Source organism: Pteronotus mesoamericanus, unplaced genomic scaffold (assembly GCF_021234165.1).
Source record: "Pteronotus mesoamericanus isolate MK-2021 breed Mesoamerican mustached bat unplaced genomic scaffold, CSHL_Meso_final contig_347, whole genome shotgun sequence".
Lineage (NCBI taxonomy): Eukaryota > Metazoa > Chordata > Mammalia > Chiroptera > Mormoopidae > Pteronotus > Pteronotus mesoamericanus.
Window position 1 is genome coordinate 8194203 of NW_026555137.1, and position 20507 is coordinate 8214709.

The window sequence follows — 20507 nt, forward strand, 5'->3', positions numbered from 1 at the left end:
AGAGCATCACCCAACCTTCCGACACAGGGACCACAGCTCCCTGACGATGGGGCTTTGAAGTGTCTGGCCCGAGGCCAGGGAGCCTTGGAAGTGTCCTTTGGAGAGTATCTGTTTTAGATTACTCCCCGTTTATAGGAAGCCACACACGCTAACCTTCGCATTTCTCCTGCCTTCAGAACGTGGGGATTTCAGGCTGATTGATCTCCAGCTTGTTCTTTTGGCTCAAACCTAAATGGCAAGCCTACTGGGTGTGGGTGGTTTTGTTTGGATTTTTTCCCCCCTTTCTGTGTTGCATTCCAACCCTACATATATTTCTCTTCTTCAGTCGTTCACTCCAACTGCTGTGCACCATCATTCTCACGCCCCGTGGGGCTCTCTCTGTCTCCTTGTGGGGCACTTATTCCAAAGGTGCTTCTGCAACGGAAACCTAAATCTACATCAAACCATGCACGGGGAAGGTCCCTACAACAAAGCAGCACCGGCCCCAAATGTCAACGGTGCCAAAGCTGAGGGACACTGCTTTCGAGCAATGAGAATAAAAGCAGTACCTTTGACCAAATCAGAGAAATTAGGAGAAGGAGCAGTTTTTTGAAGAATATGAAAAGTCCTTTGTGTTTCGTGCACTCTGTATGTATCCCAGGTACACAGAATAGATATAGGTTTAAATGTTCATTAAGCAGGAAGGCAAAAATTATGTAAACAGAAGCTTATTGAGTTGATGGGTGCAGCGTCATGGAGGTAGAAGCATATGTAGGGGGAATAAATGGTAATGGGAAAAAAAAGATTAAATTTTTTTTAAAAACAGGCCTTTAGCTTTGAAACATCGCCCAAACACAGGGCTTGCTTAAAAGTTGACACCAGCATGTACAATCAAGGTGTTTTCAGCAAATTTATCAGATTCTCTGACCCTTGGCTTTCTCTGCATGTTAAAATTATTCTCATATAGTCATAGTGTGAAGTAAATGAAAAATACAGGAAAGCTCCAGTACAATGTTTGGACAAATTAGGTGTTCAATAAACACTTCTCTTTACTGTTTCTGAAATTACTACTACACGTGTGTTTCACGGTATACATTTACTGAGTGCCTAGTATGTGCCAGACAGACCAGGTTCCTGCTGGGAGAAGAAAGGCCAGTCGAAGGACCTCTCTTATTTCGCTGATGACTAAGGAAGCGCAACACCCAAGTTTAGGATGCTGAATGGAAGAGAAGGCCACTTCCCAGAAGACCCCGCCAACGTATTCCTCACTCTAGGTCAACTCTGCAGGTGCCAGCAGGTCAATACCAGATGTCAGGCTGGGGGTGGGGGAAGAGGATGGAAACCAACTTCGGGTCAGAAAGAGACCAAAGTGATTCACTGGGGGGTTAGAACTTCACCTCCTAAACCTGCACCGGAGCAGCTTCCAAGCATATACATCTTCTGACCCAATGTATTTTGTCCCATAAACTAAAATACAAACGTGTCTTATGCCCATTAGTTCTCTTAGGAAGATTGTTCTTGGAAAATCTAGATTTTTCTTCGAGTTAAGCCCTGGATTCTGGCCAATCTCCTCTTTCATTGAGAGTGTGACCCCCGCCCCCAGGCACGCACGCCCTCGCGTCTCCCGCACCAAGTACACACGCCCTGCCCTGTGGTCAGCGACCTGGCCGGAGTCACCTACTGCTCGGCCAGCCTGGGCCTGGGCTGACGGTTCCACATGCTGAGTCACTCGGGGCAGCTGACTCATCGGCACCTCGCCTACCTGCCGGGGGCCAGGCAGCGCTGCCACGTCTGGTTCTGGCTCCCGGCTGACGCGCTGCGTGCTGGGCAGTTTTTACCACCCTATGGGCCCATCACCTCCCCGAACCATCGCATTATCACCTGTGAAAGAGCAATGATAGCTGCTTCTTCCTCGGGCCAGGGCCGAGCATCTTCTTAATTATAAAGATTATAATTTGGCTGAGGACTATGGGGTTGGTGACAAAGACTTCTCTAACAAGATCATCTACCACTCCCCCCCACCTTAAAAGCCATTCCCAACACACAACGAATATGCCAACAGAGCATGTGTGGGACCACATCACAAGCTGTACCTTGTAGAGGAAAACTGTCCCAGGGCACAGCTTTGGAGAAGTGAGATCCACACTGCTGGGAACCGTGGGGAGCCCAGTGTGTCAGAGGGGGCAGGTGCCAAGAGGGAGGCGGGCCTGAGGGTGGGGTGGAGGAGATTAGTAAAGAGCAACAGATCAATCTGGAAAGTTGGCCTAGAGCCAGATTGTAAAAGTCACAGCAAATAGGTTTTACTTTGTTCTCAAGGCAACGGGGAGTCACCAGATGCCTTTTTTGCACAGTGGAGCGAAGAGTAGGAGGGAGAAAAGGGGGTGGAAGACGTTTAATCCAAAGTCACAGTCACTGGAATAGCAGACGCTGTTAGCAAAGGTCCCTGGGGAGTGCACTGGGCAACGGCGGGGGACGGAGAGACGGAGTGACGAGCTCAGGCATTGCTGGGTGACAAGCAGGGGAGTGAGGGCTGCCACTGGAACGAGACCAGCCCAGCGGTCTGTCTGTAAACCAGTTCACACCTGGTCTGAGAGGGAGAAGGTTCAAGTGCGTTTTGGGCACCAGCTCTAGATCGTGAACGTGACTCAGGTGCGGGGCGCTGTGTTACAGTTCCGCAGGGGTTTGGTGACTTCATCGGATTTTCCTACTGTGTGTTACTTTAAAGTGCCCTCTGGCATCTGTGTATGTCTCGGAGGAGGGTGACAGGTAAGTCGGGTCAGCATTTCGCTGCTTTGGGTCAGAGGGCTGAAGAAGGATGAGAACAGGAGCGGGAAGGAGGCGATCGCCAGGGAGGGTCTCAGAGCCAAGGCAGCACCCCATCTGCACAGGGATTTCTGAGCCGGGAATCAAGCTCATCTTCACGTGGCTTAACTCTGGGGTTTAAAAATCATTTGCCCTGGAGAAGTGACCAAGAGAAGCTGATAGATACCCGTCTGTCTCTCGGCCGGGTCCTTTCTGGAATAGCTTCTTCAGTTCCCCAAGAACCTTCTGACGCGTTTTTGTAAGTGAAGAGCATGTACCCCCATGGAGAAGGGTCCGATGACATCTGCCGCTCAGCAGGACGAGGGAAAGGGGTGGCCAGAGCTTCGCTGAAGACGGCGCTCAACTGTCCTCAGCCAGGGGTCCGGCAAATGACCCGCGGGACAGCGGCAGTCTGACCTGCCTGCTTCTGCAGCCCCGTCTCACGCCACTTGCCCCCACATCCTTGTCATCCCAGCCACGCTGAACTGCTTTCAGGTCCGTCAATCTGCTGTCCCTTCGTGTCCCTGTCCCACTGTGTCTGTACCATTGCCCTCAACGGCTTCCCCCACGTTCCCTTCTCTGCCCGGGGAAGTCCACCTGCCCTCCCTCTGGGACGATGGAGACAGGATTCACGCAAAGCTCCAAGGAGCGCCGGGAGAATCAAGAGAGCTCATCCACGCCACGTTCTCGGAAGCGTCTCACCTGTTGGAAGCACTCAGCACACTCGAGCTATTCTCATTACTCTTCTTTCCAGATTCAAGTAGCACCACTTACAGGAAACCTCCCGGAAGTCCTTTCCTCCCTATGACGTGCCCGTCCTAGATGTGCTCAGGACACACTGCACATGCCTCTTTGACGATAATAACAATAGACAAGGACAAGCTCTTATTGACTGCTATGTGCAGACCCTGCCGTACGTTCTCACAGGAACACTAGGAGGTGGTTGTACGGTTAGCCGCATTTTGGGAAAGAGCAACCAGCCAGGCTGACCTCCTTTTCCGAAGGCACACAGCTAGTAGGTGGCTGAATCAAAACCCAGGCTGCTCCGGTTTGAGAGACTTCATTTGCTATTTTTGCTGTGCTGTTACTTCTCCCCATCTGATTACAAGTTCTTCAAGGACAGAGGTCTGTTTTATTGTTGTTCTGATGTTGTTTTCCCCAGGTCCTGGTCCTATGCCTGATACAAAGCGCTTGCTCAATCAATGTTTAATAAGTTATTACGTTTTTATTATTATATTACTTATACTATTAAGTTCAAATTCCCATCACACAAAGGAAGACAGGAGCGTCCTGTTGATCCAGAGGGTGGCTGTTCCCATTTCTTGCCTGCCTTTTATGGTAAAGACCAGACTCTGGACCCCCAGGGTCCTGCTTGCCTAAGACCCAGCAGCACCACAGCCTCGTGATTCTCAGAAACAAAGGCACAGCGTGGCCAACCGCTGCGCAATTCCAGCAGAGGGAAGTAGCTGGATGGGACCTGTGAAAAATCTATGTAACAAGGAAACCCACCTGAGCTGACTCGGGCCTGGCCTGCCTTCCCGCTCCCTCCTGCCAATCCGTGTCCCGACCTCCCAACGCCCCTCCACGGCGCCCCCGGCGCACCACACTCGCGTGAGAGCACAGCACATGCTGTCTCCACAGTCCCGCGACTCCCAGGCAGACGCTGAGACCATGTTAGCAAGCACTTCTCCGTACGGTCACCCCCAACTGATCCTCATGCTTCATGGGCGCAGCATCAGGCGTGTTGGGAAAGGGGGCCATTGAGAATGGGCTGGGGAGAGCACGCAGCAGGCGCGTCTAGGCAGCGAGCGGGAGCGGTGCAGGGAGCAAGTGTACACGATGGTTTCCAGAGGCGCTCGTCAGAGCAGCACAGACACGAGGCCGTAGTGGGAGGAGGTGCTGGGAAAGAGCAAGGCTCTCGGACGGTGGGTGTCACTGAGACTAGTTGGTGTGCTGGCTGGCGACGAAGAAGGGGCGAACGACAAGCCGTGTCCTCTAGAAGGAATAACTGGGAGGGAAGCGGGGGATGTTACCTGTAGTAAGAGACCCACTGTTCCTTGATGATCTCTGGCGCCATGTAGATATAGAGGCAGGTACACAGGGAGAAGTGGAGGGATTCTCGTCTGGTTCCTGCTCTATTCCCCGTGGGGCTGAGATGGGAAAGTACACTTACTGGGAATGTCGGGTAGGATGTCCAGGCCGAGAGGGGTGTCCTTCTGGGATCTGCCATCATCACAGGTGTGATTCCTTCCAGGAACATTCAGGCGCTCCGGGGTAGGGGCAGCGTCCCTTAGATGGCTGTGATTCTAAGCTCTGGGTCCCACGCTCATGAAGTTCAAAGGAAGCCAAAAAGCTGGTCCCTCCTTTCATGGAGCTGATAAAGAGCTTTAAGAAAGCAAAGCTGACACAACTGGGAACAAACCCGATGTGTATAAAGTGGGTGGTATCACTCAAATCTCTTCACTCACAATTGTTTTTATTAGTCCTCTAATATGGAAACAGCAGTGTGGCCCAGCGATTTGCAACTGGTGCGCTGCAGAAGTTTTAAAGCATGCAGCACCGGCCTATTTAGTCAGGAGCACCGACCTCTTTTCCCTTAGAGAGTCAAGGGAAAAAAATGACAGCTCCCAACACAACGAGAGCGGTATGGTGTGAATAAATCTAAATGATACCAATTTTTTTTTTGACAGATCAGCAAAAATGTATTTTTTGGTGTGCCACAGAATTGTAGTAATTAGTTTATGTGTACCATGAGATGAAGCAGCTTGAAAATTGCTCGTGTAGATAATTACCAAAAAATAGAATAAAATACAACAGAACCCCCCCCCCGCCCCCCGAAATTATAACTGAATGAGCATAGCTATGTTCTGATAAAATTTTATTTATGGACAATGAAATTTCAGTTTCATATAATTTTCACATATCATGAAATGTTAGTCTTCTTTTGGTTTTTATTCAATGACCTAAAAATGTAAAAATCATTCTCAGCCTGCAGGGCATAAAAACAGACCTGAAGGTGGGCTGGACTTGGCCCACGGGCCGCCATCCGCCAACCCCCGTCCTAGGCCACAGTGAGGGACTCCGACCAGGAGGGAAGCAGCCGAAAAAGAGCACTCAGCGAGCACCTGACAAGCATGCAGGCACCATGCCCAGAGGGTCTAAGTTACTCAGAGATCATGTGCATTCACCACGTACAAGCTGAAGAGTCAGCTAGATCCCAGGGGGGCTCATAAAGGGGTCTCACCTCGGCATCAGTTAAGCAGACGCTGTTAAACTCCCCCACCCATGGAAGTTACCAGCTTCACAATATAGAGCGTAGTTCCAGGCAAAGGAAAATAACTCGCAGTATCTGCTCGGTGCAGTGTTTTCAAGCCTCCAAAACTGTTATTTTGAAACCACATTTCTTCAAACAAGGCACAGCACACATTCCTCACTCAGGGTTAGGTACCGGGAAGGCCAAGTTTGAAATCTCCAAACAAAGCTGCTTTTGAGTAATCCAAAGACAAAAAAGCATTTGAAAAATTTCTGAACTGCTGAAAAAAAAATGCATTTCTTTCACCTTTAGATAACTCTGAAATGGGAAAATGGGCTTTTCCTTGCTTTCCAAAATAAATCCATCTGGGGACAAAACCGAGTGAGAGAAGCCAGAGAAGTCTTCCGTGGATCCCATTAATTGCGGCCAATGCCAGGGCTTCAGAGAAAAGGAGAACTGGAACCCAGAGCCGTGGTCTTCTAACTCCTAGGGGGCCACCGTCCCTCTGTATTATCACGTATTCCCTGTAAAAATGGGCCAGGTCGGATGCAGGGACATCGCCGTGCAAACATCTCCAACGACGCCACGTCCTCGTCACCTTTGATAACGGTGGGAAGCCCACGCTCAGGCAGAGCGGGGAGGGCAGCCGCCTGGAAGTGGGTCTGGGGAGGCCAGGGCCGACCACGGAGGCCCACACGCTGGGCCACCAGGGCCAACTCTCTCAGTGCAGGAGAAAGGACTTACAGACCTGGAAGGAGAGAAAACCAGACGGTGCGCGGTGGTGCCAAACTGCAGCTGAAGGGGGCACGTAAACTCCTGTTTGCAATACAGATGTACATGTGCATGCACATACATGTGTCTGCGTAGGTGGCCGTGCACACATATGTCCTGTGGCTCCATCCGCAGAGAGGGCCCAGGAGCAGCAACATGCGCAAAACACGCGCAGCACGGCGAGCACTCTGACCTTCCAAGTGCCATTGTCCAGTATCAACGACGGGGCTCCTGGGAGAAGCAGCCAGTTCCGCGGCTGGGACACAGGAGAGGTACGATGAGCCTATAGCCAGAGCCGAGGGAATATTCACAGAGCACCAGGGACTTGACAAAGGGACCCAGGAGGCAGACTGAAGCGGTGCCCACTGGCCGAATCTGGGACAGGTAGAGCCATCAAAATAAATGATGAGAGCCATGAACGGTAACCCATTGAACCAAGGAAACCGTGAGTCCATTCAGACATAAATAAGGGAAGAAACAAATGAAACGCCTGATGAAGAAGGGGATGTCTGCACAGGTTTAAAGCCACTCCCTGCAACGTATTTATGAATTGCAGGGGGCGTTTCAAGAGAACGGCTAAGAACTGAAAAAAAACAAACCCATTTACAGTGGAGAAGCCCGGCAGACACTGCCTTCTTGGTCACGTTATCGAAAGGGCCACCATCAGGAAAAGGTCAGCTGAAACTGCACCGCCTGATAGGGTGCGATAATAAGAGACTTACAGGCGGAGGGAGCAGGAACAAGGAAGTGACGCTAAGCAAAAAAAAGAAAGAAAAGAAAAAGAAAAAGAAAAAGAAAAAGAAAAAGAAAAAGAAAAAGAAAAAGAAAAAGAAAAAGAAAAAGAAAAAGAAAAAGCAGGCTGGCTATTACACGGTCACTTTCCCTCAGAGGCGGCAGGGGTCCCCCAGGTGGACCTAACTAGCGCTGACCTCGTGATTCTTGACTGACTGGTTGAAGATTCCATTTCAGGGAGAGGTGATGTTTTAATTAAATTAAACCTTGGTTTGGTGACTTGGGGCTTAGCATAAGTCACTCCATTTGGAGCTTACCGTCTTGTTTTTAGCACCTTTTAGCAAGGCTCTCTCCCAGCACCCCAAATGAAGCTTTTACTAAAAACATCACATAGTGTAATGGACTTAAAATGTCAACAGCATGAAAAAGAACCATTATTTTAATGAATCATGAAATCTTCTGCCAAAATGTTGAACTAAATGGATAATTTTTGACAAATCCAAAATCAACTTTAGAAGGGAGCTAGAACACACCCCTTGCCCATGCCCACTGCTTGAGGCGGAGCCAGAGGCCCCCCCTTGTCCTGGGGGGGCTCACCCCCACCCTACCATGCCAGCTTGCATTTGACTCCTTTGATCACAAGGAACAGAGATCCAATCTAGTTGCCTCAGGATATGAAGGTTTGTTGTAAGAATGTGCACAGTAAGAAAGAAAAGGGGAATGTCAGCCAAGAAGCTAGCCTTTGGTACAACTCAGGAAAAGATGAACAAGCAGGCCCCACAGGAACGCTGAAATGGAGAGGCAAACCTACGGCTGCTCTAAATCCAAGGCAATCCTAGGGATCTCAGCAGAAAGGCTTATGGATTGTTATTCCCTGGTCCTGCCCCCAACCCCACTCAGCAACTTGTCTTTTTCTGCTTCTCTGAGCCTTTGTTTACCTCACTTTCCACTGTGGGCAACATATTACTGTAATTTGTCATGTATACTGCACACTTTTTTGCTCAAATTCTTGAGGGAAAAATAAGGATGTGCACTGTATGTGGGGAGTACTAATTCTGTATCTACATAAATGTTTTTCTTTCATTTTTATGCTTATGCATTAAAAGTGTAACTCTAGAAAGCAACAATGATAGACACATGCAAAATAATACCCTAGAATACGATAACTGATTTTGTTTCTAAATATAAATTTAAAAAATTGAATAAAAAAATTAAAATGGAAGATTTTTTCCCTGAAAGTTTGGGCCAAAAATGCGGGTGCGCATTATACATGGCAAAATACAGTAAACTCCTCTCGCTTAGTAGCCCGGCCTATCCACGGCTTCAGCTTCATAACCTCCCCTTGCTCTTGACACCTCATTACTACAGCGGTACATCAGAGTCCACGGTCTACACCTCACCTCCAGTTCCCTGCCATTGCCGAAATTCACCCTGCTTCCCAACTACATATCCCTAAGAAGGACACCCTGACGAGGCAGCCCTTTTGGTCAGAGTATCTTAGTTGTTCAAGATGGGACAGCAGGCTTCGGGGTGGTGCCTGGTTCTTGTTAATCTAAACACAAAAAGCCAAAGGGAGGGGCAACAAGCATCTTTTTGAGATCATGAAATTGCAATTCAGGGGCACGGTTTCAGGCAGAAGCCCAAGCTGTTTCCCAGTTATAGGAAGAAGCAAGGGGGTTTTGTGAGAAAAGGAAAAGAAAGGATTGTATGAATAGGAGACATTTCCATTGGTGTTCAGTCTTTACTTACACCCGACTGGTTACTGATTCCGTGTTCAGAAAGAACTTCCATAGTCACCAGTCTTTGTGGTCAGGTGTCTGCTTTCTTGTTAGCCTTACAAACAGTTGTTTGTAAGGTGGCTACTTTGGCCCCATGCCAAGGTTATTTTGCCCCGCTCAAACGGTCCAAAGGTTCGAGGAGGAAGACGCGCAAGAGTTCCTCTCAAATGCCTGCCCGGGCTCTATTTTAAAATGGCTCCCCTTATGCCCACTTTCCACGCTCTCTCGATACTCGGCTGTGCCGGGGAGAACAAAGACACATGGTTCGCGGCATGGCCAGCTGGCCCACCCCCGCCGCAGGAGCTACGACTGGCACACTGCCCCTGGGAAGGGGCTGGAAGCAGGCATGGAGCTCAGTTACCTGGCCCATACTTGGCACGTAGTCAGCATGGACCACAGTTACATGTTCAATACTTAGCGATACTGATATATGTATTAATTTAATATTTAGACAACTATACTGAATTATTATAACTGGCTTCCTTTGTAATCTCATGTGCTTTATTTCATGCCTCTAAAATCATTATCCTGAGGCCCCCAGAGGCTTCACCAGACTGCCAAAGGAGTCCAAGGCGCAGAAAAGCATAAGGCCCCCTGTCCTAAACCCATACCATCTTGAGGATACGGATTCTCTTTCATTCTCTACTGCGCCCTAAGTGTCAGCACCGTGCCTGGCCTGGAAGAGGCGTTAAAACACTCAAACAGATCAGGAAAAGTATATCCCTAGTACCGAAAACTGTGCCTGGCCCATGGAAGGTAGTCCACAAAATTATTAAATGAATAATAACTCAACCTCGGAAGCCGCCCCTTACTGGTGTGTCAGTCACCTCCCTCCTCAGGTCTCATACAGGTGACTCTCCATTCCAGTGTACTGAAGCTAAATATCATGTATCGAACAGGCCCATACAGTACCCACCATCGATTTTTATAACAATGCAAAATCCTCAGTCACTCATACATTGCTTCAAGATAAACACCAGGTCTTGAAGCGAAGCACTGCCACGTGAAGGAACAATTCCAGAATCGAATGCCATCTGGAGGGCTCCTCCAGGGGCGCTCCCAGGGCCAGGGATGGGCGTGTCATTTACCTGTCCTTGGTCCACGCCCTGCACAGCACATATTTTCAAGCCAGCAGGTGAGAGCCAGGGAGGCAACCTAAGGACTTGGACAGATCTCTCTGCGTGCAGATTTACTGGCTCCTGTGGACACCGAACCCATGCCCTTGCGTTCCTTGGCCCCACAGGCTAACCAGTGAGCCAACCACCCTGGCCACCTGAATGGACTCAGAGCCTCCTAGGGAAAGAGCACAGGACAGGAGACACACACAGGAAGCCACGGGCATGCAGAATTAAGCAGAGAAAATTCTTGAATAACATTCTTGCTACTTTACTTCCTGCTCTCAATAATGGCAAAGGACTTCAAAGGGACCACCTCCTTCCTTCCTCCACCCAAGCCCTGACCCTTGAGTGAATGACAGCAAAGAGCCAGGAAGGTCACGTCCTCAAGTGTCTTGCAAGACTGCTGGCAATGGTCCCAAGAACTAATCCAGGTCTTTTTGCTACAATATATTTTGAGTTTTCTTTGGCTGATTTTATATGAGCTTTGCCCTTGATCCACCCAGAATACTGGAGGGCCAGGGTTCACAGTCTTCTATCCCTCCTTAAGAAAGGCCTTCTCAACTGGATGCAGAGACTGTCCGGGGCTCGGATGTGATCTGGCAGACGGGGACCTCCAGGTGGCTTTGAATGCACCAGAAACACTACGAGGCATTTTGCCTCTTATTTAAATCAGAGGGATGGATGTTTAAAAACTACTTAAAATACTTTCCTTCTAACCTGCCTTCAGAATTAATCCTTAAAACGTAAAAGATATATGAGTTGGAGAGTCGTGAGTGAGGAGAACACACAAGTAGATAGAATTGCACAACTGTTACGTAATTGTTATGAGGGGCTGATTTATCAGGCCAAGCCATTGTCACTGCTGTCATGCCTGAGAAACGTTCAATGGGATGCTCAGATCCCAGGGTTTCGCTTACTGATATATTCGTGCCAGGAATGTCCTTCATACGCCTGGAAGCACACTACGCTCCGAAGTTGATGGGAGCAGATGAACGTGCTGGGACCCAGGCCACCAGGGAGACGTCATCACATGGGGTGATGAGCGGGCGACAGATAGGATAACTGTGCTTCCCAACCCACCCAGAATGGCCCTGTGTCGATGCGAGTTAGTCCAGGATAATTATTCATAGTGTCCCCTTTCACTCTCAAGTGGGTCCCCGTTTGCATGGCCATGGGTCAGAAGACAAGCGGAATCTAACGAACAAGCAAGAAACAGACTCGTGGGTACAGAGAACAGACGGAGAGCTGTCAGAGGGATGGCTGGGGGCCGAGTGAAATAGTTGAAGGGATGAAGAAAAAAAAAAAAAAAAAAGAAAGAAAGAAAGAAATCTCATAAATACAGACATCAGTATGGTGACTGCCAGAGGGAAGGGCAGCGGGGACCCGTAGAAGAGGGGAGAGCGGGGATAAAAGGTGACAAAGAGACTAGCAGGTGGGTCTTGATACAATACACAGCTGATGTCTTACAGAATTGTATACTTGAAACCTATTTAATTAACCAATGTAGCCCCAATAAATTCATAAAAAGTTTTTTAAAAAGATATCAATTCTCCTGAAAATGGTCTATAGCATCAACAAAATATCAACTAAAATCCAAGCAGGCATTTTGCAGACATACTGACTCTAAAATTCACATAGCAATGGAAAGGACTTAGAAGAGCCAAAATGACTTGGGGGGAAAAAAAAGGAACCAAATTAGAGTTCACCAGTACCTTAGTTCAAGACATTATATACCTATAGAAATTAGCATAGTATGGTACTGATGTAAATATAAACAAACTAAAAAAAGAATCAAAGAAACAGAAACAAAAGTCCGGAAAAGACCCATATATAAAGAACAATGGATTTTTGACAAAAGTGCAATAGTGATCTAGTGGGGAAGAGTGGTCTTTTCAACAGATGGGGCTGGAACCATTGGCTATTCATAGGCAAAAAAAAAAAAAAAAGTTGAACTTTGATATACACCTCACTCTATACCATACATGAAAATTTACTCAAAATGGATCACAGACTTAGCAGCAAATCTAAAACCAAAGAACTTTCAGAAGAAAACGTAGGAGAAAAGCTGACTTTGGATTAGGCATAAAAGAACAAAATGATAAAATTAGATTGTATCAAAATCAAAAGCACTTGCTCTGTGGAAGACACTGTTAAGGGATGAAAAGATACACCACATTAAGAGAAACTACAATCATCTGTCTGATAAGGGACGTGTTATTTAGGACACATAAAGAAGTCTCAACACAGAAGCAAACAAAGTCTTCTTTTTAACAGGCAAAAGGTTTTAACAGGCATCATATCTAAGAAGGTATATGATGGCAAATATGCACAAAAAAATACATTCATCATCAGTCACAAGCAAAAAGCTAATCAAAGCTATGATGAGATACTACAGCACACCGATTAGAATGTCTAAAATTAAAAACACTCACCATACCAAGAGCTGACAAGGACTGAAGACAAGGGTTCTGTTACATTTCTGTGGAGAGAAATGTAAGATTTACTTTAGAATTTAGAATGCAAAAATACTTTAGAAAATAATTTAGCTGTTTCTTAAAATGTTAAACATAGACCTACCATATGATCCACACATTCTGTACCCAGGTGTTTACCCAAGAGCAAAATAAGCATATGACCATGCACAGATTTGTTCATGAACGTTTACAGTGGCTTTATTTGTAAAAGCCAACAAATTGGAAACAACCTAAATGTCCATTAACTAGTGAATGGATAAGGCAGCTGCGGTATATCCATACAATGGAATACCACTCAGCAATAACAAGGAATTAACTGATGAGCTATTGATACAACACAAAATGAATCTTAAAATAATTAGGCAGAATTTAAGAAGTCAAACCAAAAAACAGTACCTTATGCATGATTTCATTTATATAAATCTCTAGAAAGCTCAAATTACTCTCTAGTGACAGAAAGATCAGTGGTTGCTTGTGGAGTGGGTCAGAGGGCAAGGGTCAAGGAAACATGGGAAAACCCAGCATTACAAGGGGATGTGCCAAAGCTTTGCAGAGGAGGTACAGGTACATTAGCTTGATCGTGGTTAGCTTCTAGTGTCATGGGCATATAAATATGTATATATCAAACTAAATAATCATATGGATTAAATATGTACATTTTATTGTAAGCTGTTAAGAATTTACAAGCAACTGACCCCAGGTCTCATACTAGTAAGTGGCAGAGATGGGATTTGAACCCAGGCTTCCATCTCCAGAGCCTGTGTTCTTAACAGCCTAATCCACTCCGTGGCATGTAAGAAAATGTGGCCGTTATTACTGTTACGTTGTTATTGTCCAATACTAAGCCTCCCCAGCACAGACACAATACCGGACCCAGAGAAGCAGCGGGACTTGGCTAAGTTCCCCTCTGGGTGAGCAGCACGCGCAAGGCCACCCCTGCGCGCCCCGAGGCCCACGCCAGGGCCCAAGCCCCTCCCCGTCTGCCATGAAGCCCTTCGCCAGGGTCAACGCGGGACCCCTAAATCCTGGCACCACCACCCGCTGCCTGAGCGACTTTGCAACAACTCAGTTTTGTCATTGGTATATTGGGGAGGTAATTTACAAAGTGCCTTGGTTTGGTAAATTATGAGGTCACTTTGGCATTATTTGATCCTGACACAGAAGATCACCAAGAACAGTGACAGACATTAAAAGGTAGAGAACTACCGGGGGCCAGCGTCACCCCTCCCATACTTTGCCCAGCCTGGCCCCTGAGGCCTGCGTTTCGCTTATGAACCCCCACAGACGCTTGTCAACCCACCCAAAGACACTGCTGGGACCCCACCGAGAAGCGCACAGAAACAGAAAGCTCCGGTCAGCCCGGGTTCTGTGTTGGCCGCCCGAGAAGTTTGACCTTTGGGAATTTGTCTCCCCAGGACTTCGGGTAGCTAATACATGCATAACAGGATCCAGGCTTTATGTTTTTAACAACGTGGATGAGGAGAAAGTCCTTCTAGCATCTCAGGTAATCTTTCCTCTCAATTGTGTTCACTTCCTTCATTCCAACTAGGCAAGCAATTCTATAAATGGAGCAGTGGATGAGCTCTTCTATATGCAACCTGTGTGCCCACTCTCGCACGTTCTCTCTCTCTCTCTCTCTCTCTCTCTCTCTCTCTCTCTCTCTCTCTCCCTCTCTCTCACACATACACACATACAGAGTAAGGACGATTTAGGTAACTTTCTCTTTTAGTTTGGGGTTCCCCCTAAACAAGATCCTAAGACACAAGTGTAGCTGATCTCAGAGGAAATCCCAAGAAACAGAGAAGCGGAGACACGGGTTGGGGAAAGGAAGACAGCCAGTATTGTTTGTTTTCCAGCAAGTCACGGCTGGGGACAACCAGAGCTTAATCCTGCTGGTCTGGGAGCCAGTGCAGAAGATGTTCCTCAGGATTCTACCTCCCTTGTGGTGAGGGGCCTGAGGTATTTACACACCAACCCCCTGCAGTCGCCGGCTGACTCAATGCTGCCTCTGACAAGCTTAGGCTAATGGAAGAGATAAAAATTCAAACCGTGTCAACTCCTTGGTGGCTTCCCTATGTCTTACTCAACTTTGAATCCCACCTGGAGACAGGGCAGTTCCCCAGCTCTGAGAACTTCCTAGGCGAGAGGCAAAAGCAGGCTCCGGCCTCCTGAGACAGACTCCAGGCAAAGAAATGCAGATGTGGGCATCTGGAAGCCGGCCACCCGCACTGAGGCAGAAAGAGTGAGGGTGCACACCAGCAGCCGCTCTCCCAGGGCATTTCAGCCCCGCTCAGCGAGCACTGACTAACACAGTTCGTGTGGCACGCTCACCCCGATTCCCGGTCCTGTAACCAAAGGGCTGTGAACGGAAGCGACCTGCGTCACTGCCGCGCACAAGCATTTATGAGGCAGCATGCACCTCTCCACCCTGGCTCCCTACTACAGGTATGTGGTCCAGACCAGCTAGTTACAGGACACGACCAATCCGGACCCTGGTGTTGCCACGGGGAAAGGAGCTTTGCTGGAAAGCTGCCGACTTGGGGGCAAAGGGGCATAAACCAGTCACTGCTCAGCCACTGAAATGTCCAGATTTATGTTATTGTAGCACAGCTTAACTTAGCCTGTCTCTTATCATTAGGACCTTCTGTTCTGATTTCATTCTCAGGTATTCATTTAACAAATCATCACAAATAATTCAACATATTATTACTATGTCCCGGATTATATTTTTGATGCCAGGGATACAGCAGTGAACAAAAGAACCGAAAATGTCTGCCTCTATGGGTCATAATAAATACTAGTCGGAAGTCTCTCCTGACATACAGGAAAAATGTCTGTTTCTCCTCACAAATGGGATAAAAGCATCCTAGAAGGAAAAAACACTCTGGTCTTCACTAGGAGGAAGTCCACCTGTTGGCATGTGCAAGACAAGGAGGTAGAGAAAAGGAATGGAAAACACCAAGGCAGCGTCGCGCAACATTTCAACATTCGTTGGATGCTCACCACGGACCGGGCTCTATGCGAGATGGCAGAGCGAGGCGGTGAATGAGAATAATTCTCAGCTTCATAAGCAGAGTCCCGTGAGAAAAGAGAAATGCAAACCAGGGTTAAATTCTCTGAGGGCCACTCTGTGTCCTATCAAACTTTCAATCTCAGCCTACCACAGTGTAGATGCCCAATAAATGTGTATAGAATCTATTACTCATTGCACAATGTTGTTTCACTTGATCTGAAAAGAAAAGCCACATTAGAAAAGGAACAAATCAGCCCGCATCCCTACACATCCTCGCCCGCATCAGCTCAGCCGCTGAACATAATTTGAGTACCGTCAAACACAGCAGGTTCTGCAGGCCTGAGGAGGTGAGCGGGCCTCCGACTTCCCAGGCCGCCCTGCCGTGAGCAGTCTACGGAGAGATCGGACTCGGGGATGGGAGCATCGAAGACCCCGCAGCTGTCCAGAGCTTGACTTGAACTTGCAAGCTGGAGAGGATAATCTATAGGGTATAATGTTAGCCCAGGGGACTACCATGATGCACTCAACCTTCAGCCTTCCATCGGACGCATGACCGGTCCGTATAGATCACTGCAGGTCCCTACAGTCCACTTCAGGGAGCATATTGAAAACCACCACGGTCTCCAGAGGGCCTCCATTTTAAAGAGGAGAGGCATTCCATGCATCCGGGAAACAAAACCCAGTCAGTGCCTTTGTCCAACCTTGGGCTCTCTTGGTGCCGCGCCGTCACCGCCAGGGCTATTCTCGGCCATTCCAATGCCTCTGTCCTGCTGGGACTCTCCTGATTTCTGTAATTAGTGGGCAGATCCTGGGGGGAGTCCCGGGCAGATTCCGCTTTGGGAAAACTGACAAACTCAAGAGCTCACACATCCTTCATGAATGACCACAGTCAAAATAAATGAAAGCTGCAGAAATGCATAAACATTTACCTAATTCAGCAACGCAACTTAGAATGGGTTCTACCCCTGCAAACGAGGCACCCTTGGCCTTTTCCAGGGGACATCAGAGGCTCCGGAAGTCTCTGGAAGGGCAGTCAGCCATCCAGGGGACTGGGGAGAGGGCAGGGCACTAGCTCCCCTGATTGGACCCTATCCCCTCGCCCGTCTGATCTTCAGTGTGTCCCCTCAGCCCACCCTGCACTGCCCCCATTTCTTAGTGACTGGTCACGTGCTAGGGCGTTAACACTATTTAAAATACAGAATATCTGAAATGATCACTGCAAGTGGCCAGCCCCTTTTATCCTGGACAGAGTCCTCTTATGTAGCTAACAGCTCTATCTAGCCGTGAAGAGCTCTGGGAGGTAGGTCTAACACAACGCATGAGGCTTAGCAACCTGTATGACACACAGACAGACCGCTGCTCTGTATCTTACCCCAGCCGTCGGAAATGACATAAACTGACCCTCCGATAAGCACGGGAACCGGCTGCTTCTCACCACTGAGCATCTATTTTTGGAACTGACGGCCAAGCAAGCAGACACTCAGTCGGAGCTCCGGCTCTTTGAAACACCGTCTGTGGAGCTTTCATCTTCCCCCCAAGTGCCTGCTTCTCTCTTGGGCCCACCCACCCCCACCTATCACTTCAGCCCTAAGGGAAAAAGTGAATTGTTTTTCTTTTCTTCATCCCTTCCCCACCTAAGTCCTCAACCCTGTAGGACAGCAAACCACATCTTACCTACGTGGACTGCTGAAGAAATGTTTTCCTTTTGATACGAAAATGCCCTCCCACCAACTAAGTAAACACTGGGCGGGCCAAAGAGCTGGTGTGTTACTGTGGGGCCCTGCGGACCCCAGAGCCGGGGCACTCTCAGAGCTGCGTCCGAGGGAACCTCAGGCTTCAGCCTCAACTGCAGGAGATGAACACACGCTGCGCACGTCAGAACACCCGCTGCAGCTGTGCCCGGGGTTTGACGAAACAGCAGCAGCATCTTTACACAGAGCCGACAGGATCCAGGCTCAGATGAAATACCGCTTTCTGGGAGGTTCTACTCCAGCAACAGCAGGCCGTTGCCTGAACAATGTCGCCCACGGGGCATTGGACAGTCCAGTGCTTTGCGAATTGCTGAACCAAAGGCAGAGTGCCAGATGTGCCCCGGGGACCAGCCAAGTATGCGTGCTTCCTGACTTCTTAGGGAGGTGACAGTCTCGCCTAGAACTCCCAAACAGCAAGGTGGGCCCCGGGAACATTAGATGATCATTTTCAGCGCACCTGCATTTCTACGCGGACCGTTTGCGGGCGCCTAAGATGAGGCTGCGTCACCCAGAAACACGTCACGGAGCGAATGCAGTCCACTCGGAGGTTCCGCACAGGGGATGGGATGGGATGCTCCCATGCTGTGACTGATCTGCCAAATGGCAACAGCGGAGTCATTTCAACTCTGTCCCTTGTCCCAGCCATCAAGAAAGAGAGGACTTGAATTCTGCAGTGGAGCATCTAGGAGGACCGAGACGTACTAAGGTCCTCATGTGAAAAGGCCCCCATTGTCCCCATAGAGACTTCGTCAATTACTAACACAGCCACCGCAACCAATGCTCCCACTGTTCCCAGGGTTCCGAGCGTGGGGTTACTTTTGGCCACGGTGTCCAAGGGCAAGTTAATTTTATTGAGAACATTTTTAGAAAGCGAGAATGTCAGAAGTTGACACCATCTCTTTCCAGTCCTCTATTCTTGGTAACAGCGTTAAACAGCGGCTGGCCCCCAAAGTGAGCTGCACCTTTTTTTAATCTAACAGCCACGCCGGGGTTCGCGTTTGTTTTCCGCTGCTGCCAAGGAGACAATCTGGCTCTCCTTTCCTTTGAAGAAGAGCCCGTTCGGATGAGTCAGGTCGACACTGGGAATAATGAGGTCAAATAAATGAGCCCTTCCAGCTCCATGGGGCATCACTCCCCGCCCAGGCCACAGAGAAAGAGACAACATGGGGCGGAAAGCAGAGTTGATCTGCTGTGAGCTACCCCTCCCCCTTGCCCAAGGCGGGTTATCAAAACTGTTGGCAAAGTGATGATGGCTCTCTCCCCCCAAATCTGGAAAAGCGAGAACTGATCCACGAAACCGTGTGGAGGTCCCATCGCCTGCCTGTCCCCACTCCGAGAGAAGGCTGCTGTCCCAGGAGGGGGTACGAACCAGCTGGCAGGCTCAGGACAGGCTTCTCGCCCTGGGTGACATTCACCCTGGCGGTGGCCCAGCCACCTTCTCCTGGGCTGCCGTGCCCACCAGCGGGGAAAAGGGGAGTTCATCGAGTGGAGGCGGGAGCCCCATGCCGGCTCTCCTGAGCCTCCCCTCCCCAACCCCCAGCCCGGGCCCGCAGGTCCCCGTTCCAGCAGGGCTCCCGGCCCGTCTCCTGGTTTGTTCAACAGCTCCTCACACAGCAGGAGACGGATCTGGGGCCACGCCAGGTCGCCCACCTGCAACCCAGACTACAGCGCCCCCTGCCCAGGCCCGGGGGCCGGATGTGAGGAACGGGGAGAACACCGCTGTAAAACAAGACGGCCTTTCCTCCAAGAGCCTCGGTACTCAGAGAAAATGCATCTTTAGTTTTCTCTCTCTCTCTCTCTCTCTCTCTCTCTCTCTCTCTCTCTCTCTCTCTCTCTCGACTGAACCATTTGGAAGTCAGTACAAGGTGGGAGCTCTCAAAAGCCGTACCACCAAATCCTACCAGCCTGGGATTTCGTACCTAATCGTGGCATGGGTCAGGGACCTCATCCAAGGGCCAGTGACGCCTCCCCCACTTCTGCCCGACCAGAGCACGTCCCCTCCAAGTAACCGGGCATCTCCAAGACCTGGCCTCTCCACCCCTGAAATCTAAGCCACCATCGGAAGCCTCTCATACAGGGGGATTACACTGAATTGTGTTATGAATTTGTTTCCGCAAGGGATCCCATTAATCTGGGTTACTCCAGCTCCACAGAAATGTCCTATCTTTGAAAAAAACCGAGAATTAGAAGGATCTGGCTTACACTGAAGTCATAGGTAGAAAGAAAAATGCCCCTCCCCAGTCCTTCCTTCCAAGCTGTCTATGGTGATCGTCACCAGAGAGCATGTGATGCCCAAGTACAACCTTGGGGAGGAGGGGACAAAACCTCAAAAACAAGCACATTTCAACTGTTCTGGGACAACAGCCTGCCAAACCTATCACAAATTATCACAAAGCCTATCACAAATTATCTTTTTAATTTTTTTTATTTTTAGAGAGAGGGGGAGGGAGGGAGAAAGAGAGAGAAACATCCATCAGTTGTCTCTCATATGTGCTGGGGACCGAACCCAAAACCCGAGCATGTGCCCTGACCGGGAATCGAACCCACAACTTTTCAGTGTGAGGGGACTACCCCCAACCAGCAGAGCCACACAGTCAGGGCACACACTCTCTCTCATTCAGTCACTCAGTGATTGATTATTGAGGGACCGCCAGGTGCAAGGCACTTCTCTGTCCCTGCCCCCCGGTCGGAGGGAAAGCCCCGCCCTGCTGTCCCACGCTGCACGGCCACCTCGATGGACCAGGCCTTTTCCCGGGACGTGGGGAAGGCGGGCCTCGGGCAGCTGCACGCAGAGTCGGGCCCGGCTCGCCGTCCAGCTCCGGAACCCACCCCGCCA